The 23,377-nt window shown below is 35.1% G+C and overlaps 1 long non-coding RNA gene across 3 annotated transcripts in view; it reads left to right on the forward strand.

Annotated features, from left to right (window-relative positions):
* Positions 1–23,377, forward strand: part of LOC139081829 (uncharacterized) — a 164,228-nt gene that overhangs the window by 107,213 nt on the left and 33,638 nt on the right. For 2 of the 3 annotated variants that reach the window (XR_011537240.1, XR_011537241.1), the window contains 2 exons: positions 3,917–4,039; positions 14,099–17,104. This is a non-coding gene — a long non-coding RNA (uncharacterized lncRNA). Of the gene's footprint in view, positions 1–3,916; positions 4,040–14,098; positions 17,105–23,377 lie in introns of those variants that run through there. The other variant, XR_011537242.1, reaches the window with a different exon arrangement.

Here is a 23,377-nt window from a genome sequence, read left to right on the forward strand (position 1 = left end):
TTTCAAAATACTTGTCCATATCATTTAAGTTGCTAAAATTTTTCTTCCTATTATTCTCTTACTATCCTTTGAATATTGGTAAGATCTATGGTGATACCCTCTCTCACCTTGCATTCCTGATATTGTCCATTTGTGTTCTCTCTTTTTTTTCCTGATCTGACTAGTTAGAGGTTTTTTAATTATGTCTATCTTTTCAAAGAACCAAATATTAGCTTTGTTAATTTCTTCTATAAAGTTGTATAAATTATATGTTTCCATAAATAAAAGGAGCAATATCTAATTTGATATTGTGACTGAGTTACTATCAATCCATATTAAATGCTGATAAATTAAATAGAAGTTATCAAGTTTTAAAATGATCAAATAATAATTTATAAAATCAAACCATAAATAAGTAAAAAAATACTTTAAAATTGAAATTATAAATGGGCATGGATAAGTCATTCTTTTTCAGGGATACTTGACCTTGAATCTCAATCCTTACTCTTATTGTCAGTTAAGTTCCTATTTTGTGTAAACATTTTGTTAGAAGCATTAAATAATGATTTTAGAGTGTGAGAAAACTGTTTGACACATAAAAGCTTGTAATAAATCCCAGTTTCATCCTACCTTTCTCCTTTATCTTCTTTTTCCTCTTTTGGTTCTTCAATATTTACAGACAAGTAAGCTTAGGTTTCAATAAATATTTATTAATTGATAACGGTTCTCTTCAATATGTTACTTCCGCAGCTTTTCCAAGTCATAATTGACATGTAATATCTGCATATATTTAAAGTGTGCAGTTTGATACATTTTGGCATGTGGATATACCCATGAAACCATCACCACAATCAAGATAGTGAACACACCTCGCACCCAACCATGTCCTCATGCCCCTTTGAATCCTTCTCTCCCTTTCCAGAACCCTCCTTCCTTCCTGGGCAACCACTGATGTCTTTTCTATCACCAGAGATTAGTTTGCATTTTCTAGAGTTTTATATAAATGAATTCATGCAGTGTGTACTATCATCTGGCTTCTTTCACTTAGTCTAATTATTTTGAATATTCATCCCAGTTGTGGTATAAAACAATAGTTTATTCCTTTTTATTGCTGAGTAGTATTTTTTAAATTAGTTTTTGTTTTTGTTTTCCTTTCTGAAGCAATCTTATAAAGTTCCTCAGATCATATCTATAACACCTTAGATAATCTTCTAAGAAAATATGTTCTCTCCAATGTGATATATTTTGTTAAAAAAAATTCCTACAATTTAGCCCAATTAACACACTCTTTGAAGTAAGATAATTTTTGAATTAATTTGATAGCGTAATTGGAACATTTGCATTTTGCTCATGTATGGCAAATACTGTGTATTTAAATGCACAATAAAGTTTGAGAATATAGTTCTACTGAGATACCAAACAATAATGAATTATAAAAAAGATCTATTATAAATGAACTAAAATAATAAATGACCAAAGTAAAATAAGAAAGGCAATTTTATTTGTTGAGAAACATATCTACGAATCTCTAGTTTTCAGCCAATATGATTAAGATATCTATTTCCCATTTATTCATTATCAATATGTTTAATAAGATTCACTTGCAAAAAAGATCAATGGTATGCCAAATTTTTCAAACAGAATTTCAGAGAACAATATACTTGTCACATGTAAAGTAAAGAAAGAAAGTAAATAAGATTATTTGAATTGGTAATTATTGAGGGGAATTAAAATCATTTTTAACATGTTTCCACTAGGAAATGATTTTGTGCCTACTAGGCATGTAAATTGTGCTGCCATCTGGCTTTTAATGGTATTATGCTTCTCCAATGGCTCCATGAATAAACCACACTTCAAATCATTCAAATAGATTATAAAACCCAAATAGTCATGACAAAGCTTCTGCTCTTCCATATGAGTGGCACATCCCAGAACCACTTAAAATATGGCTGTGCCAATTTAAAGTTACGTAATAGTGAATGTAGATGATTTAAACAGGAAAAGAAGGGGAGGTCATTAGATAAGAGCAGCTTGGCAAATGGAGTATTCAGATTTTGAGAATTTCATGTATTTATCAAAAGCCAAATTAAGCGGTAATATATGAGATAAACATAGTGATACAGTTGTGCATATCTGCCACACATGCTTATTATTCTTTGAAATAAGACAAGTATCACAACAGGTGTATGATGAAGAAATCACTTGGTAGGGCGTGAGGTTTGTATTTTACTGTTTTGCCCACTAGTATTCATTCATTTCACTCAAAAATGTATTAAATTCCCATTTTGAATAAATGCCAAGTTAGCTGTTGATTTTACATTTGTAAACAAAACATATAATCTCTATCTTCATGGAACTTACAATCTAGTGGTGATTCAGGAAATAAACATTTACCTTTATAAAAGGTATGTAATTATAAAAAGTGACAATGTGATAACCTAAGACCACAACAGTGTAGATTGCTCTCTCCTGGGCTGTCGAGAGCCTGCCTGGGGGGTTTAATTTTAGCTGAGCTTTGAAAAATAAGAGCGAAGGATGAGAAAAAGGCAGAGAGTGAGAGGAAGAGGTTTCCAGGTGAGAGAAGAGTTTACATGAATGAAACACCAGTATAAAAACAAAATAAAGTATAGGGGGAGCTGCTCTTTTACAGACAATATTTTCAAAGACTGTTTTGTTTAGTTCTCACAATGTTCTTTCAATACTACGTTACATCTGAATAAATTTACTAAATATGTAATCATAGGTACTTCATTAAAATCAAAGTTAACAGAACAGTTAAACATGCAATTAAATTGGTTCATTTTAAAGTTTGAAGTATCAAACATCACATTTTATCCTGAATCAAGTTAATTGACAAAAAGGAAGTTAGAGACTAGAAAGATTCAATCCTTAAAATAAAGGTGAGTAAATAAAATTCTAGAAAGAAGCTACTGTAGTTTTCACTCCTATGTATCTGAATACCACCTGACATTTCCAGAAAAGGTCTGCGTGATATCCAGGGTGGGCAACATGTCCTAGGGTCAAATTCGTGTCTCACTACTTCAAACACAACATAATCAGAATTAAATCCAACAGCCACTACCAAAATGTATTTTCCCTTTTCTTCTAGCTAGTTCTCTTAAAAACGACACCTCATATACAGTTTCAAAACATCAAAGTCTGCAATAGCTTCTCCTCTTTCATCAATTATTTACAAATTTAGAAGTTCAGGTTATTTAATTTCTATATGACTGCAAATTGTCAGTTAGTTTTCATTAGCGAGGCCATTAACAAAGTTACAACCTTCCCTCTCTCTTGCCTCATTGCCTCTAGCAAGCAATGCTTGCTTCCTCTTCTCCCACCGCAGACTTCAGCCCCGTCAGGTATACCGCTCACACTAGCCCAAAGGGAGGTTGCTAAATCAGTCACTCTCAGGTTATAAAACCAGTTTGGTTCCATCCCATTCCCTGAAAACACCGTGTCCTTTTCTGTTGTCTTGTCCAATATTTGTTTTCTTCACTCATCTATCAGGAGCCAACATTACATGTGCTTAATTCTTCCTCATCTTAAAGCCTTTATTATTCTTTTAATAGAATAAGTCTTTTAATTTTTTTAAATACCAAAGGTTTTTATACTTCTCTTATAGAATTTGCGGCATGTCACTTAAATTATATTTAGTAGCATGCATGCTATTTTCTCCTAATATGTTGCACTTTGTTTGAGAAAGTGAGCTGGAATATTATCTTGAGTGAATTATAAATCAGTGATTTCTTCGTGGAGTCGAATTTCAAGAATTCAGTAAATGTCCAAAGAGTTTTATTTAATATAAATCAGTTGCTATAATATCAGCTTGAAGTAGCGTATGTTTTGGTGAATAGAGATTTGCTTAAATAACTTTTAAACAAGAATGAGCTTGTCAATTGATTCTTCCTTAATTTATTCCACATTTCTTTTTTAGATCTCCTTCTATGTGTACAGCAATGTTCTAGATACAGGCCATCCTGCTTCCTGCAATGAGTGGGAAAACAAAGCTCCCACACTAAAGGAACTTATCAAATTGCAGTGGAATATCTTTCACACAGTAAGTTTTGCAGAGTCTCTTCCAGTGTCCTCCCCATCAGTTCAAATGAGGTATCTGTCAAGGACTTCATTTATGATTTATTGTAATTATCCAAATATGGACATTTTTTAAATGTTGACTCAAAGTTTTAATAGAATTTGAGAAACATAGATCACTCATGCTCTACATTTTATTACATTCAGTCTTATTACTTTCAGAATCTATAAATTTGTGTACTTATGTACAGTGTATTTATTCAGTAAAGCTGAGATATTCTGTAACAATTTATCAATATATTTTTATTTCTGCTCTAATAACTATCACATATGCTCATTAATATGTTCTTTACCAGTATTTTATAATATTCACAAGTGACAAATTAGTATTAGATTGCTAAGACAGTTGCAATAAAATCATTCATTTTATAATTCATTTCAAATCTTCTAGTAAAACTTCATTATTAACACAAATCTTAGATGGGATCCTGATGTTCATTATTTCAGTTAGTAATATGTGCACTATTAAAGAAATTGAAAAATTTAATAATATTATGCTACAATTACTCTTTGATCTCATTAAGAACAGTCCCACAATACAAGACACACTGAAAGATTTTTCTTATTTTAGTTAAATGATAATTTGAATATGGGATTCTATTTAAAATAACCAAATCAGAAAAAATAAATAATAACATGCTCACAAGGGAAGGTTATGACTTCCAACTGTAAAGGACAGCACAAAAACAAAAAAAAATCTGATTTCTTTTGAATGCTATAGCTTGTAATCGTTTGTATTTGGAATCCTTGGGTGTCAATAGATCAATGTAAATGTAGTTTAAAACTCAAATTTTTGTTTTCTATTTTATTCTTCACAAACAATTAAACACTAGGACAATCAAGCAACAGATGTGTTGTTTTTCAGTTACACAATTTCAATTTCAGCTATATAATATTTATTAATTTTATAACACACATTGAGGGAGCTGTTCAATAAATCTGTGCTGGCCTGCATTAGCGTTACACGTAGCAGAAACCTTGGAGGCACAGCTCATTTAGCTACGCACATTGCAAAGCAGGAGTAATGCTATTGCTAAAATGAGAGACCTAAGCCTGAAAACAGGCTTTCTAGGGAGAAAACAAGGACTGCTGAAATAATTGTTCATAATTTTTTCCTTTTCAGATAGGTATTTTTTTTCAAAACCAAATAAATGATGACGTCTTTTCTCTAGCATCCCAGAGAGTCCTTGATTTTGTTGTCATCTCTACATTTTGAACAGACACTTCATCAAAGACTGTATACAAATGGCCACTGATCACATAAAAACATCCCCAGGTTTATTAGTGATCAAGGAAATGTAAATTAGCACCATATTGAATACCATTTCACGTCTACTAAAATCTCTAGAATAACAAAATTCTGGGAACCCCAAAGATTGGCAATGATGGAAAACAAGTGGAACGCCATAATATTTCTGACAGAAGTGTGAAAGTTACTACCACTTTGGAAAACTCATTTGGAATTTCATATATACCCAGGATACATAAAGACTTAGCCACAAAAAGCAATTTCATGCATAATAGCCGAAAAGTAGAAACCACTCAAATGTTCGTGAACTGGTGAATGACTGAACGACTTGTTTTATGTCCAAAAAATGGAATACTACTTAGCAAGAAAATTACTGATACATGCAACACGGATAAATCTCAAAAGTATTAAGGAAAATAAGCAAGGCAACCAATTTCTGCCATAATTACATGGATTCCTACATTCAGTGACACATTACTTAGATTACAGTGACCCACTGTAATTAATATGTACACGTGTTTTCTTTTAGTAAATATAAAGATGAATTTGTTCAAACACATTTATGTGTTCATTCAAAAATATTTATTATTTCCTACTGTATTCAAAGCACTATATTAGATTCTGGGTTTAAAGAGGTTGATAGACAAACAAGTTCCCAGCTGTCATATAGTTACATTCTAATAAAACAGGTATTAAAATAACTAGACAATGTATACATAATTTTAAGTAAATTCTATGAAGAAAATTGAGCAGCTAACATTTGATACTCACTTTGTGTTTTTAAATGTTTATACATATAATCTTATTAAATCTAACAAAAACAAATGTGGAAAGTACCATAATCTGTATTATGGTAAAGTATTATAATCTGTAATTTTACAAATTATGAAACTGTGGTATATAGTCTTAGCGATGACTCACTTAGCAAAGCGACACACTAAATATAGGAGCTGACGTGCAGACTCTGGCGATCCTGTTTCGGGTAATGGAGACTTCATCTCCACCCTACAGTGCATCCTCAGATGTTAAGCTGAGAAATGTGAAAAATAGTGATGTGGCGAAGTGGTCAATAGATACGGCATTGTGTGGATAAGAAGAAATAGTGACATTTGAGCTGACGCAAAATGACAAAAATGAAAAGCCTAGAGAGCAGGGAGGTAAGAGATTCCTGGCCGTAACAGAGAAGTTAGTTTCAGACTTCTCCTCTTGTAATAAAGAAATAGAGAAAATGTGGTGAAATGTATTAAGCAACTATTTACTGGCATCCTGCACCAGACAGCACATGTATGCCATCTTTGAGAAAAAGGAACACATTAGATAAATCCTACTTCTCCCTGCCTGGGGCAATTTTCCAATGGTGGTATGGGAACAGAAGCCCAGGCAGTGTGATTTGAGAAGGAAGAAATAGGCATTTGGAATTGCTGGGATGGCTAGAATTTATGATGCAAGTTAGAAAGAGAAGGTAGGTCAATAGAAGAGCTCATCAGATATCTGCAGACATAAGTTTCAACTCCTTTATGTAAATACCAAAGGGTGGGAACTCTTGATCACATCGTAAGAATATGCTCAGTTTTGTAAGAAAGCTCCAAATTATCTTGCAAAGGGGTTGTATCATTTTGTACTTCCACCAGCAATAAATGAGTTTGTATTGCTCCACATCCTTGTCAGCATTTGCTGTTGTCAATGTTCCAGATTTTGACCATTCTCATAGGTGTGTAGTGGTCTCTCTTGTTGTTGTGATTTGCATTCTCTGATCACATATTATGTAGAACATCTTTTCATGTGCTTATTTGTCATATGTAGATCTTTTTGGATGAGGAATCTGTCAAGGTCTTTGGCCCATCTTTTAATTGGGTTGTTTGTTTTTTTATTGTTGAGTTTCAAGAAATCTCTGTAAATTTTGGATAACAGTTCTTTATAAAATGCGTCTTTTTGCAAATATTTTCTTCCATTCTGTGGCTTGTCTTCTCATTCTCTTGACATTTTCTTTGACAGAGCAGTTTTTAATTTTAATGAAGTTCAGCTTGTCAATTCTTTCTTCCATAGTTGTACATTTAGTGTTGTACCTAAAATGTCATTGCCATCCCAAGGTCATCTAGATTTTCTCCCCTGTTATCTTCTAGAAGTTTTATAGTTTTGCATTTTACATTTAGGTCTGTGAAACATTTTGAGTTAATTTTTGTGAAGGGTATAAGGTCAGTGTCTAGATTAATGTTTTTGCCTGTGTATGTCCAGCTCCAGTACCATTTGTTGAAGAAATTATCTTTGCTCCATAGTATCACCTTTGTTCCTTTGTCAAAGCTCAGTTGACTATATTTACATGGATGTAAATATAGTATTCTGTTCAATTTATGAATTTGTCTATTGTTTCAACAACGCTACACTGTCTTGATTACTGTAGCTTTCCAGTAAGTCTTCAGGTCAGAGAGAGTCAGTCCTCCAATTTTATTCTTCTCCTTCAATATTGTGTTGGCTATTCTGGGTCTTTTGCCTTTCCAAATGGCCTTTAGAATCAGTTTCTTGATATCCACAAAATAACTTGCTGCGATTTTGATAGGAATTCCATTGAAGCTATAGATCTGGTTAAGAACTGACATCTTGACAATATCTAGTATTCCTAACCCTAAACATGGAATCTCTCTCAATTAACTTAGTTATCCTTTGATTTCATTCATCAGAATTTTGTTGTTTTCCTCGTATAGCTCTTATACATATTTTGTTCGATTTAAACTTAAGTATTTCATTTTGGGGAATGCTAATATAAATGGTAAAGTGTTTTTAATTTAAAATTCCACTTGCTCATTGTTGGTATATAGGAGAGCAACTGACTTTTGTATGTTAACCTTTTGTCTTTCAACATTGCTGTAGTCACTTATTAACTCCAGGAGTCTTTTATGGACTCTTTCAGATTTTCTATGTGGATGATCGTGCGATCTGTGAAAAAAGACAATTTTATTTATTTCTCAAGCTCTATACCTTCTATTTCTTCTCTGATATCATTAACTAGAATTTCCAGCACAATGTTGACAAGCAGTAGTGAGAGGGGACATCCTCGCCTTGTACCTGATCTTAATGAGAAAGCTTTGAGCTTGTTGCCATTAAGTATGATGTTAGCTGTAGGTTTACTGTAGATATTCTTGATCAAGTTGTGGGAATTCCCCTCAATTCCTGGTTTACTGAACATTCTTATCATGAATGGGTCTTGAATTTTGTCAAATGGTTCTTCTGCATTACTTGTATGATCATGTGATTTTTTTTCTTCTTTGTGCTGTTGATGTGATGGATTAAATTGATTTTCAAATATCGTTCCAGACTTGGATATCTGGGATAAATTCCATCTGGTCATGGTATATAATTCTTTTTATACATTGTTAGATTCAATTTGCTAATATTTTGTTGAGAATTTTTGCATCTATCTTTTTGAGAGATACTGCTCTGTGGTTTTCTTTTCTTGTAATGTCTTTGTCTCATTTGGTATTAGGGTAATGCTGGCCTTAGAGAATGAATTAGGAAGTATTACCCCTGCTTCTATCTTTTGGAAGAGTTTGTAGAAACCTGGTATAGTTTACTCCTTAAATTTTTGGTAGGATTCACCAATGAACCTATCTGGGCCCAGGACTTTGTTTGGAAGGTTATTAATTAATAATTCATTTTCTTTGATATAGGCCTATTCAGATTACCCATCTCTTCTTGTGTGAGTTTTTGAAGATTGTGTCTTCCAAAGAATTGGTCCATTTCATCTAGGTTATCAAATTTGTAGCCACAGAATTATGCATAATATTCATTATTATCATTCTAATGCCCTTGGGAACCATAGTGATATCCTTTCTTTCATTTATGATATTGGTACTTTATGTTCTCTCTCTTTTTCCATTAGTTAGCCTGGCTAGAGTCCTATCAGTTTTATGAATCTTTTCAAAGAACCAACGTTTGGTTTTGTTGATTTTCTCTGTTTTCCTTTTCTCAATTTCATTGATGTCTTCTCTAGTATTTATTATTTATTTTCTTCTTACTTTGGATTTCATCGGCTCTTCTTTTTCTAGTTCCTGAAGGTTTGAGCTTAGATTAATGATTTTAGATCTTTCAGATTATTGATTTTAGATCTTTCTTCTTTCTAATATTTGCATTCAAGGCTATAAATTCATCTCTAAGCACTCCTTTCACTGCATCCCACAAATTTTGATGTTTTGTTTTCATTTTCATTTACTTCAAAATATTGTTCAATTTCTCATGAGATTTCTTCTTTGACTTATGTGTTATTTAGAAACGTTTTGTATAATCTCCAAGCATTCTGAGATATTCCAGCTATCTTTTTGTTACTGATTTCTAGTTTAATTCCATTGTGATCTGAGAGCAAACATTGTATTTCTATTCTTTTAAATTTGTTAAGGTGTGTTTTATGGCTCAGAATGTGCTTTATTTTGTGAATGTCCTATGTGAGCTTGAGAAAAATGTGTATGCTGCTAATATTGGATGAAGCAGTCTATAGATGCCCATTATATTTACTCAGTTGATGATGCTGTTAGGACCAACTATATCCTTACTGATCTTCTGCCTGCTGGCACTGTTGCTGGTACTCCATTTCCGATGGAACAGTGTTGAAGTCTTCAACTGTAATTGTGGATTCATCTTTTTCTCCTGTAGATTTTTAGCATTTGCCTCACATATTTTGACAGTCTGTTGTCATGTATAGGCACGTATATTTTAAGGGTTGTTACATCTTCTTTGAGAATTGACTCCTTTATAATTATGTAAGCCCCTCTTTATCCCTAACAACATTCCTTACTCTGAATTATTCTGTCTGAAATTTATATAGCTACTCCTGCTTTCTTTTGATTAGTGTTTGCATGGTATATCTTTCTCTATCCATTTATTTTTAATTTATATGTGTGTTCATATTTACAGAAGGTTTCTTGTAGATAACATAGTTGCATCATGTTGTTTGACCCACTTTGACAATCTTTATCTTTTAATTGGTTCATTGAGATCATTTCCATATCAAATTGATCATTGATATATTTTTATTCATATTATATTTGTTACGGACTTTTATTTTGTGTCCTTTGTTTTTATTTTTCTCTTCTTTTTTTGCCTTTTGTGCTTTTAATTGAACATTTTATATGATTCCATTTTCTCACTTAGCGTATCAATTAACTTCTTGTTCTACGTTTTTTAGTGGTTGCCCTAGAGTTTGCATTATACATTTAAAATGAATTCAAGTTCACTTTTGAATACCACCATACCACTTCACAGGTAGTATGAATGGCTTATAATAAGAAAAATAATCCTAATTCCTTCCTCCCATCCCTTTTATTATTGCTGTCATTCATTTTCCTTATATATAAGCATATATGTATATATTTACATATACACATAAGCAAAATAGTTGAATACAGTGTCGCTGTATCATTTTAAACTGTTATTTGTTATATCAATTAAGAATAAGAAAAATAGAAGTTTCTGTTTTGCCTTCAATAAATCCTTCTCCAATGCTCTTCCCTTCTTTATGTAGATCTGAGTTTCTGATCTATACCATTTTTCTTCTTTCTAAAGAACTTCTTTTAAAATTTGTTACAAGGTAAGTCTACTGGCAATAAATTCCTTCAGTTTTTGTCTTTTGGTGAGCCTGTGCTTCCGGACTGTGCCCTTCACGCATGCATCTCAGTCCCCCATGCCCCGCCCTTAGGTGGGACAGGATGGGTAGAGTAGGCTGGAGTTAGGTACTTCTCTTCCTCCTCTTAGAAGGCTAGAGCCAGTTGGAATTGGGTATTTCCCTTCCCTCAAGTCAGTTGGGCTCTGATAAAACCCCAGCAGGTCATGCAGTGCTTAAAGAATTTCTCCTCAGGGCAGACTTTGTTAAGAAGAACAGAATGCTTTAGTGTATTTTCAAAATGGTTCCTCTGCCCCACCCCGTGCCAGAGGCATAGGGGATTTTCCTCTGAGATTCAATATGAGAACCTTGTAGACATCCACCTTGCTAGAGCTCCTGATAAGTGGCTCCCTCCAGAGTTTTTAACTCTTAGTTGCCCACACTGAGCCTCTAGGAATTCATGGGCTTACCTTAGGTTTTCCTACCCGGACAGTGCTTCCTGCAGAGATTGCTGCTCTGGTTAGTTGTGATTCTCTGTACCTGCTGGCCTCTCCAATTTTGGGGGCAGCAGTTTGCCCTGTGACCTCAACTTGTCTAACAGACCTAAGAAGAATTGTTGATTTTTCAGTTTGTTTAGCTTTTCACTTGTCGTTAGGATGGAGTGGCAACTTCCAAACTTCTTTCATGTTGGACTAGAAAGAGGAAACTATATTTCTTTTTCTTTTTGGACTTTACACTTACCTACCTCTATAGAGTGGCTCTATCAGCTTTGTTTGCATATGGCCACCCGCAAGTTGGACCTTTTCCCGCTGTTCAAATTGGGGGAATAGAATTTAGTCCTAATTCGAAATTATTGGAAGAGAGATACTGTGACTAGACTAACCCGGATGTAAGTAATTGAAGTCAAATGGGAAAGTCATAGTACAAATATAGCCACTGTGATCACCCTAAAAGCGTCTAACTCAACTTGTGAAAATAGCCTTCCTATTTAGAAGTTACAGCTAAAATGTGAAACAAAACAATGAGAAGTAAAAAATTAGTAATTATAAAAACACACCATTCAAGAATAGAAAAAACCTTTTTCACAATGAAGGATGGATTTTAAGAGCGGAAACTGGATTTGGAACTTACAAGGGGCAGACTACAAAGCTAATAGTGCCAAATTATCGTTCTTAGTGAACATACTATAAATAAACCTTTATCTATTGACCAATGTATAATCTTGACACAGGCTGGACACGATAAATGCTTTGTAACTCTTGAGTCCCATGCAGGTGTGCGTTATAGATTTCATATACTATCCAAGATTCAAAAAACTAGTATAAAGAAATCAAAATATAAGCAAACATATAAATATACTCATACATACATTAATAAGTAACTTTCACTTTAAATCTAGTTTAATTTGGCTACTGAAGGCCAAATGCCTTTTCACCTAAGCAAATATAGTGTCCGAGACCAGTGATGAACAGCAAGGGAGCAATTAGTAGGACAATTATGACAAACTTGCCAAACTAACAACTGGGATGAAATGTTATAAACTCTTAAATTTATCCTAGTTAGATATGCATATTAAGACATGTTGTTCATATGATACCAACAGCTGATAGTTATTTTTTAACATGTTCACAAATGTCTCTTCAATGTTAATGAGAGAATTTTCATGAACTAAACTTTGTTCTTCAAACTAGACAAGCTTATAATGTCAAGTCACAAGAAGTTTTGAAACGTTATTCTGATAGTCAAAAATATCAATGAATTCTTCATGGTGTCTATATTCATAAGTAGAGATAGATTTCATGGGCAGGACAATGCATTAAAGATAACTATATATTTTATTTGACTAAGATAACTTTATCCTAAAGTAGATCTTTTTTAAAATGACTAGAATAATTTGGATATTTTTCAATAAATTAATATTTAAATTAATTAAGGCATTTTAGCAACATTGTACTTTAACAATTTTGAATAAATAAAACATAATTATAATGTGATTAAGGAGCTTCCATTCAGAGTATATAACATGTAACTTGAGGTTTATAAGAACATTGTCTTTGGAGTAATTTTCTCTAGCCGACCCCAGGGAGTCCCAGTTTGACAGATGGAAATAATGAGTAAAAGCAGCAAAGAGAAAGGCTTGTTTTCTGTAGTGTAATGTATTAATAAATACCCAGCATGTGACAGGAGAATAGATGTATTTCCATAAACTCTGGCCCTCTTCCTGAATATTTCTCTGGGTGTCACAAAATCATCTGTAGTTAGCCAGACAGTCTAGGAAAATGTGAATACAGATAATGATTCCTACCCTAGAGAAATTATAATTTTCTCTTTCATTCTTAAGCTCCTCTGTTTCTTTTATTTTGCTAAGGGGGTGTGTGTGGTGTGTGTGTGTGTGTGAAATGTTCTCTATAATGTATCTGTGGAAGCATGTTATCTGAAGTCTCACCCTATAGCTTTGCCCTTGTGTTTGAAGACATCATGGCTAGCAGCCCTCCTATGTATTTTCAACAGCTCTGGCTTGTTCATCTAAGAACACTAACATATTGGATATATTCATCTCATAAATAAACTTTCTTAATGAATACGACATGAAGCCCTTTGTCAAGCAGACATGAGCTTGACCTGAGAACAATACAAATTCGATGGAAAAGGGTAAAGTTTCAAAGACCAATATCCTTTCCAGGGAAACCGTATTTTGGTGAAGGATTGTCATATTGTCACAAGCAAATCACTTAAAGATCCTTGAAAGTCCACAAATACTGGTAGTGAAAATGGTGAGGCTGGTCACAGGGCATCCGGCAGGAAAGTTTGTGCCTGTGCTTATGCCCCCAGCCCAGAAAAAGGATTTTGACCCAGAGGACATATGGAGACACGACAGCGATTAATGTCAATCTAGTAGGAAAAAAATTATGTTTAAAAAAGACTTAACATGCATATTTTGTCTGTTTGTTGTATTGTAAAAACTAGTAGATTTTACAGCTTAGTATATAAGAAAACGTGTAGGTAGACAGATGCGTGCTTCATAACTACCATACTTATAATCATTTAATGCCTAAATATTTTTCAAAAGTATGTGAAAAATGGCATTTTTCTACCTTTGCTTCTTGGTTTTAGTGAATCCAGTTAAAGCTAGCCGGAATTACCTTTCAACGTGGTGTGAAATTCTTTTTTCTTTCTTTTCTTAGGGAATGGAAACCCTGGAGGTCACAGTAGAGGTCATTGTAGACGAAGAGCAGTTTCTGGGCATCATGTTTGGTTTCACTAATTCCTTCTTCCTCTTCCTTCTTTGGTTTACACTCTTGGAGTCCGTCTTTTATTCAGCACAGACAGTCTAATATTTCTGTTCTTAATACCTCTTGGAAAATTTTCACTCAGCTGTAAGCTACTTATAAAACTCCTTAAACCTGTGTGTTTTCTAGCTTGCTTTGTATTTTCTTTAGCATGGTTGACAGGTTTGTAAGTTTCAGTAAAACAACTCTCCAAAATCCCTACTCAATAGATTCTAACATCAGAATCATTTCTAAGGCAGGAAAAAAGCATGCCAATTATGAAGCAGTACTATTGTCATGGTTATATGGAGACTCAGCTTGCAATCATAACTGCTGCTCGTTTCCTTCAGGTATTAAAGGCAGCCATGCACGATGAGAGTAGGAATCCAGTGAAGCAAGATGTGATGCTCCCATCCATAACTGTGCAGATCACCATTTCCCATAGATTGTAAGACAATACAGAAAAAAGACAGGCAGGAGAATGAAACAAAAGTAAAGTGCAAATAAAACAAACAGTCATTTCCATGTAGCTTCTTATTAATTTTAATAGGACAAAATCTGGAATTTTTTTAATGAAGTACTTTTGGATATAAAATAACTAGTGATATACAAGAACAGTGTTACAGAGAGTTTTTGAGTCATGTAAAATATTTATGCCTTTGTTAAACAGGGAAACACTCACTAGGTGCTGTAATAAACAGCTCAACTATCTTAGCTGCTTAATACAATAAAATGTTTATCTCACATCCATTTTCAGTGCAGATCACGTGACTCGCCTGGATCCCCTGCAGATGATGACTCTGGGATCTGGCTTCCTTCTGTGATGTGGCTTCTTTATACCAGGGTCCTTTACTTTCAGCCACACTGGTAGGAAAGAAAGAGTGAGCTAGATTTCAAAGGAAAAGTTCAATAAATATTCATCCATTGACCAAATCTATTCAGAAATCCCAAATCTACTTTAAGCAATACTGTGTAACATATTTTTCCTTTTGTCCAGGGGGAGATACAGGATTTGAAAGTATTGCTGTAGCCAATGTTTTATTTTGCTATTTTAAAAACAGTACACTTTAGGGGCCAGCCTGGGGATGTAGTGTTTAAGTTCACATGCTCTGCTTTGGAGGCCCAGGGTTCACAGGTTCGGATCCCAGGCATAGAACTACTCAGACCTACTCACCGCTCATCAAGTCATGCTGTAGTGACAGCCCACATACAAAACAGAGGAAGATTGGCACAGATGTTAGCTTAGGGACAATCCTCCTCACAAAACAAAAGTACATTTTATTTTTAACACTATTTCATAAAGAGGGTTTGACACCAAAGAAATAGGAATCACCTAATCCTTTTCACTGAATGTATTAAGATCTGCAATAAAATAATGTCTTAAGTACTAATCTATATCAACAGGGATCAAAATGAAAGCTCTGAAGAGATCATAGTAAGACCCCTACCAGAGGCTCTCTTGCCCTTATCTTCAGGAGTCAAGACATTCACAGAAGTGTCCTGGTGTGAGGTGTCCACATGCCAAGGAGGACCTGGACACAACCCTCCTTACCATCCAACGTTTGTTCACAGCCTCATCACTGCTGTCTGCCTTGAATTGGCCAGGACTGCATTCATGGTGCATTTCTTGGTCATCTACTGCTGTAAAATCAACTGTTACAAGACTTAATGGCTGAAACTGAAATGATTTATTTACCTCACAATTATAGGGGGCCCCGCTTCAGTCTGTACTAGGCTGGGTGATCTGTTGTCTTAGTGGGACTCCCTCACATGTCTGTTGTCATCTGAAAAACTCAGCAGAAGGTTGGCTTTGCTGATCTTCTCTGGGCTCTCTCATTTGTCTGGGGCCTCACCTGGGACATCCGGGCTGATTTGGTTCTGTCTACAGGGTTGCATCCCATTAGGTCACATGCAGAAGAAGCAGAAGGATGCAAAGTCTCTTGAGACTTAGGCTTAACAATGTATACTGCATACGACCTCAACGATGTAATACGTATTTAACAACGTGTACTGCACACTTGCTGATGATTGCTAGCAAATATCACCACTAAAAATTAAATGCTTATTAAAGTTTATCATTTTAGAAACACGGAAATTACTATCACTGAAATCAATAAAAATGTTTTTATTTACTAATTATATGGGATAATGCACATATAATGTAATCTATTTCCAAAACAGTTCTGCATGATAATTGTTATTACGTCTACTTTATGGAATGGGAAACATTTGCTCAAAGTGGCTGTATGACTCTTTGAAGGCTCAAAAGCCAGTAATAAATGAAGCATGAGTTTTAATAATTTACTGTAGCATTCTAAAATCGAAGTTCTTTCAAAAAATAGAATGCTGCCTCTGATTGGTTAGCACATAATTGCGAATTTTGTAATTTTTCCAAAAATATACTTTGACATAGGAATATTTAATTGATAATTGTAAAAATTTCCCCTGAAACCATGCACACAGTTTTTAAATTGAAAGCTTAAGAGAACTGTAATTGAAATCGATATAGTCATTATAGTCTTTCTACCCGATATCATCAATGTACATCATAGTACATGCAACTTCATATCGATTATATTTTGTTGGAGATATTTGCTAGTTATGTAGTGTGGAAAAAAAATTAGAGCTGGAATTGCTTTAGAATTCATCTACCTTGCAATGATGAGTAGTTGATATAAATATATATTAAATTTCTGCTTCTTATGTGAATGTACCACTTAAATCCTCAAAATCCTCAATCAGCCACTAGATTTCCACAAGTGAAAAGAAAAACTGAGTAAAGATTTTTGCATGGATAGCATTTTGTCAATCTGACATATTAGTCATACAAATGTAATGAGAGTAAAATTTAATGAAGTCTTAATTGAACCATGAGAGTCTATCGTATTAAAGAGATAGGGAGTTTGGGCATGACATCAGCAAGGTGGCAGAATAGGAGGTCCCTTGCTCATAGCCTCCTATGACAACAATAATTTGGCAGTCATTCACAGACCAAAGTGCCTCTGGGGGAGCTTTAGGATCCAGGTAGGAGGTTGAGAAAACCGGGGGAGCTCAGGGGGCTATTTGGAGAAGGCAGGCCCACATCTAGTTGGTACTTTCAATGACCACGGTCCTGGCTACAGATCCATAAATAGCTCTATCCCCTGTGGACTCAGTAACAGCTCTGTCTTGCCTTGGTCCTGTCACCAGCACCTCACCAAGGGACCTGAGAGGAGTAACGCCTGCTCATGTCTTGGGTAGCAAGCATGCTGATTTTAGTCCTAGCTGTGAACTCTGAAGCAGCCTGTGACCCAGCTCCAGCCCCTCTCAGTTGTGGTCCAGGAGCAGTTCTACTCATCTAAGGACCCACTGGGAAACATGGCTGTCCATGCCCCCAGAGGCAGACCTGCTGACCTCAGTCTGACTACACATTTTGAAGTGGCCCTGTGGCCTGGCTCCAGCCCTCCCTGTACAGTCTGGGAGTAGTCCTTCCCAGCCAGACCAGTGACCCAGTGGGAGCCCGTCCAGGAACCCAGCAGCAGCCACACCATCCACAGACCTAGTAAAAGTCCCACTGTCTGCAGACCCAACTGCCAACCCTAAGCAGACCCTTGTCCCAGCATCAGCCCTAATGACCAAGGTCCTGGAGGCAGCCCTGTCTGTCCAGAAACCATACGTGATCCACACCTGCCCAAGCCCCTGGTAACAGGCCAGTCAACCGCAGACCCAGCAGCAGCCAAGTGATCAGCTCCAATCCCACTCAACTGTGATCTCAGAGACAATCGCTTCAGCCCAGGAAACTGACAGGAAAAGGTCTCTACCTGCAAAATCAGTCTGTCAAGATTGGACGAGCTGTTTGCATCTTCAAATGCACAGACACCAATGCAAGGCTAGATGGATCATGAAAAAATAAGGCAAACATGACACCACCAAAGGAAACTAAAAAAGCTCTGGTAACTGACCCCCAAAAAATGGAGGACTATGACTTACCTGACAAGAATTCAAAATAATCTTAAAGAAGCTCAGTGAGATGCAAGACAACAGAGATAAACAACTAAACAAAATCACAAAAATAATGCATGAACAAAATGAGAAGTGTAATAATGAAACATAAACCATAAAAAATGAAATAGAAATCATGAAGCTGAAGAATACAATGACAGAATTGAAGAATAGAGATCTTCAACTCAACCACAGAGAAAAAGAATCAGCAAACTAGAGTACAGGTGATTTGAAATTAGCCAGTTGGAGAAACAAAAAGGAAAATGAAAAAGAGTGAAGAAAGCATCTGGAAGCTATTGGATAATGTCGGTCAAATGAACATACACATTATGGGAGTCCCAGATGGAGAAAAGAGAAAGGAGCAGAAAGCTTATTTAAAGAAATAATGACTGAAAACTTCCCAAATCTTGGGAGAGATATGGATATCTAGATTCATGAAGCGTCAAAAGACTCAAGCAAGATCAACCCAAAGAAGCTTACTCCAAACACATTAGCATCAGATTATCAAAAGTCAAATTAACAAGGGACTCTCCATAAGGCTGTAAGTGGATTTATCAATAGAAGCATTGTAGGCCAGGAAGGAGTGGGATGGTATATTCACAATGCTGAAAGAAAAAAACTGCCAAATAAGAATACTATATGTGACAAAGCTGTCCTTCATGACAGCAAAGCACAGACAACAAAAGCAAAAATAGACAAGTGATAACGGCATCAAATTAAAAAGCTTCTGCACAACAAAAGAAACAATTAGCAAAATGAAAAGGCAACCTAGAGAATGGGAGATAATATTTGCAATCCATACATCTGATGATGGGAAAAAATACTAAATAGATAGAGAGCTCATATAGCTCAATAGCAAAAAAACGAAATAGCTTGTTTAAAAATGGGCAAATGACCCTGCTGTGGTCTGAATGTTTGTGTACCCCCCAAATTCACATGTTAAAATCCTAATCCCCAAACATGATGGCATTAGGAGGTGGGGCCTTTGGGAGGTGCTTTAACTATTCAGACTCTTGTTACCCCATATGACTCTCAGATTCTTTGTTCTATTTCTGTGAAGAATGTCATTGGGATTCTGATGGGGACTGCATTGAATCTGTAGATTGGTTTAGGTAGTATGGATGCTTTAACTATGTTTATTCTTCCAATCCATGTGTATAGAATATCTTTCCATTTCCTTTTTCTTTCTTTTTTTTTTTTGTGAGGAAGATTGACCTGAGCTAAAATCTGTTTCCAACCTTCCTCTTTTTGCTTGAGGAAGATTGTCACTGAGCTAACATCTGTGCCAATCTTCCTCTACTTTATGTGAGATGTTGACACAGCGTAGCTTGATGAGCAGTACTAGGTCTGCACCCTGGATCTGAGCCTGTGAACCCCAACCTGCCAAAGAGGAGCACATGAAATTAACCATTATGCCACCAGGCCAGCCCCATCTCTCCATTTCTTTGTGTCATCATTTGTTTCTTTCAATAATGTCTTATAGTTTTCACTGTATAGGTATTTCACCTCCTTGGTTAAATTTATTCCTAGATGTTTTATTCTTGTTGTTGCAATTGTACAAGGGATTTTATTCTTGACTTCTCTTTCTGATAGTTCATTATTAGAGTACAGAAATGCAGCTGATTTTTGTAAGTTGATTTTGTACCCTGAAACTTTGCTGTAGTTGTTGATTATTTCTAATAGTTTTCCAATGGATTCTTTAGGGTTTTCTATACCTAAAATCATGTTGTTTGCAAATGGAGAGAGTTTCATTTCTTCCTTTTCAGTTTGGATCTGTTTTTTTTCTTTTCTTACCCATTTGCTCTGGCCTAAACCTCCAGCACTACATTGAATAAGAGTGGTCAGAGTGGGGGTCCTTGTCTTGTTCCTGTTCTCAAAGAGGGATGGTTTTCAGTTTTCTGCCACTGAGTATGATGTTGGCTGTGGGTTTGTCATATGTGTCCTTTATTTTGTTGAGGCACTTTTGTTCTATACCCATTTTATTAAGAGTTTTTATCATAAATGGATGTTGGATCTTCTCAAATGCTTTCTCTGCATCTATAGAGATGATCATGTGGTTTTTATTCATCATTTTGTTAGTGTTGTATATCACATTGATTGATTTGCAGATGTTGAACCATCCCTGAATCCCTGGTATAAATTTCACTTGATCATGGTGTATGATCCTTTTAATGTGTTGCTGTATTCAGTTTGCTAATATTTTGTTGGGGATTTTTGTATCTATGTTTATAAGTGATATTGGCCTGTAATTTTCCTTCTTTATAAAGTTAAAAGTTGCCTTTGTCTCACTTTTGGATCAGGGTGATGCTGGTCTTGTAGAATGTGGTAGGAAGTGTTATGTCTTCCTCAATCTTTTGGAATAGTTTGAGAAGGATGGGTATTAAATCTTTGAATGTTTGGTAGAATTCTCCAGAGAAGCCATCTGGTCCTGGACTTTTATTTTTTTGGAGGGTTTTGATTACTGTTTCATTCTCTTTACTTGTGATTGTCTATTCAGAATCTCTGCTTCTTCTTGATTCAGTTTTGGGAGGTTGTATGAGTCTAAGAATTTATCTATTTCTTCTAGATTGTTGGCATTGTTTTCCAATATGTGGGCATAGTTTTCCATAGTATTCTCTTATAATCCTTTATATTTCTGTGGTGTCTGTTATAATTTCTCCTCTTTTATTTCTGATTTTATTTATCTGAGCCTTCTCTCTTTTTTCCTTAGTGAGTCCAGCTAAGGGTTTGTCAATTTTGTTTATCTTCTCAAAGAACCAGCTCTTAGTTCATTGATCCTCTCTACTGTTTTTTGGGTTTTCAATTTCATTTATTTCTTCTCTAATTTTTATTATTTCCCTCCTTCTGCTGATTTTGGGCTTTGTTTGTTCTTCTTTTCCTAGTTCTGTTAGGTGTAGTTTAAGATTGCTTATTTGAGATATTTCTCTTCTTTGTTGTGGTGGGCCTGTACTACTATGAATTTCCCTCTTAGGACCACTTTTGCTACATCCCATATGAGTTGGTATGGTGTATTTTCATTTTCATTTGTCCCCTGATATTTTTTGATTTCTCCTTTAATTTCTTCAATGATCCATTGGTTTTTCGGTAGCATGTTGTTTAGTCTCCACATATTTGTCACTTTCCCAGCTTTTTTCTTGTAGTTGATTTCTAGTTTCATCGCATTATGGTCAGAAAACATGGTTGATGTGATTTCAATCTTCTTAAATTTCTTGAGGCTTGCCTTGTTCCCAACATATGGTCTGTCTTTGAGAATGTTTCATGTGCACTTGAGAAAAATGTGTAATCTGCTGTTTTTGGATGGAGTGTTCTGTATATATCTATTAAGTGCATCTGGTCTAGTTTTTCATTCAGTTCCGCTGTTTCCTTGTTGACTTTCCATCTGAATGATCTATCCAGTGATGTAAGTGGAGTGTTGAAGTTCCTTACTATTATTGTGTTATTGTTAATATCTCCTTTTAGGTTTGTTAATAGTTGCTTTATGTACTTTTGTGCTTCTGTGTTGGGTGCACAGACATTTATAAGTGTTATTTCTTCTTGGTGCACTGCCCCATTGATCATTATATACTGCCCCTCTTTGTCTCTCATTGCCTTTTTTATCTTGAAGTCTACTTTGGTATAAGTATGGCAACAACTGCTTTCTTTTGTTTGCCATTAGCTTGGGTTATTGTCTTCCCTTTACTTTGAGCCTGGGTTTTTCTTTAGAGCTAAGATGTGTTTTCTGGAGGTAGCATATTGTTGGGTCTTGTTTTTTTGTCCATCCAGCCACTCAGTGTCTTTTGCTTGGAGAATTCAATCCACTTACATTTAGAGTGATTATTGATATATGAAGGCTTAATATTGCCATTTTATCACTTGTTTTCAGTTCTGTATTTCTCTTGCTTCTCATTCTGTGTATTTCAAATTGCCAATTCAGTTTGGTGGTTCTCTATGATGGTTTTCTCAGTTTTCTCTTTATTTGTCATTTGCATCTTTGTTCTGACTTTTTGTTTAGTGGTTACTGAGAGGTTTGTAGAAAAGATCTTATAGATGAGATAGTCCATTTTCTGGTAGCCTCTTATTTTCTTAGTCTAATCAGGTTTCATCCCTTTCCCCTTCCCTGTCTAAGCTGTTGTTGTCACAACTTATTTCATTTTGTGTTCTGAATTTGTGATTAAAATGAAGTGATTATAATTACTTTTGATGTTTTCATTTCTTTTATCTTTAATTTTGTAATTAAGTGTTTGCTAACCGGTTCTGATAGAGAGCTGCAATTTTCTGATTTTGTCTGCCTACTTACTTCCTTGCTCAAGGTTTTGTAAACCCTTTCTTTTTTTTTTTCAGGTATGAGGGCCTTCTTGATCATTTCTTGTGGCAGGAGGTCTTGTGGTGATGAACTCCTTTGGATTTTATCTGGGAAAGTTTTATTTCTCCATCATATATGAAGGATATTTTCACTGGATAATGTATTCTTGGCTGAAAGTTTTGTCTTTAACAATATTTTAGCAACACTTTTTGTCTTTCAGGATTTTGAATATATCATTCCACTCTCCCCTAGCCTGAAAAATTTCTGCTGAGAAATGGCCTGAAAGCCTGATAGGGGTTCCTTTGTAGGTTATTTTTGTCTGCCTTGCTGCCCTTGATATTTTTTCTGTCATTGACTTTTGCCAGCTTTACTATTATATGCCTTGGAGAATGTCTTTTTACATTGATATAGTTTGGAGATCTGTTGTATTTCCAGCTCCTTTCCCAGGTTTGGGAAGTTCTCAGCTATTACTTCTTTAAACAAGCTCTCTGCTCCTTTCTCCCTCCCTTCTCCCTCTGGATGTATGATTTGAAATATCTTCCCCCATTCATTAGGTTGCCTTTTCACTTCAGTGATGGTTTCCTTCACTGTGCAAAAGATTTATAGTTTGATATAATCTCATTTGTTTATTTTTGCTTTTATTGCCCTTGCCTGAGAAGACTAGTCCAAAAATCCATTTTGAATTTGTTTTTGTATATGGTTTAAGATAGTGATCCAGAATCATTCATTTGCATATGGCTGTCCAGTTTTCCCAATAGCATTTATTGAAGAAACTGTGTTTTCCCCATTTTATATTCTTACCTCCTTTGTCATAGATTAATTAACCATTTATGCTTGGGTTTATTCCTGGTTTCCACACTATTCCATTGATCTATGTGTCTAGTTTTGTGCTAGTGCTATATGAATTTGATGACTATAGATTTGTAGTATAG

The sequence above is a fragment of the Equus przewalskii genome, chromosome 2 (genome assembly GCF_037783145.1).
Source record: "Equus przewalskii isolate Varuska chromosome 2, EquPr2, whole genome shotgun sequence".
In the NCBI taxonomy this organism is placed as follows: domain Eukaryota; kingdom Metazoa; phylum Chordata; class Mammalia; order Perissodactyla; family Equidae; genus Equus; species Equus przewalskii.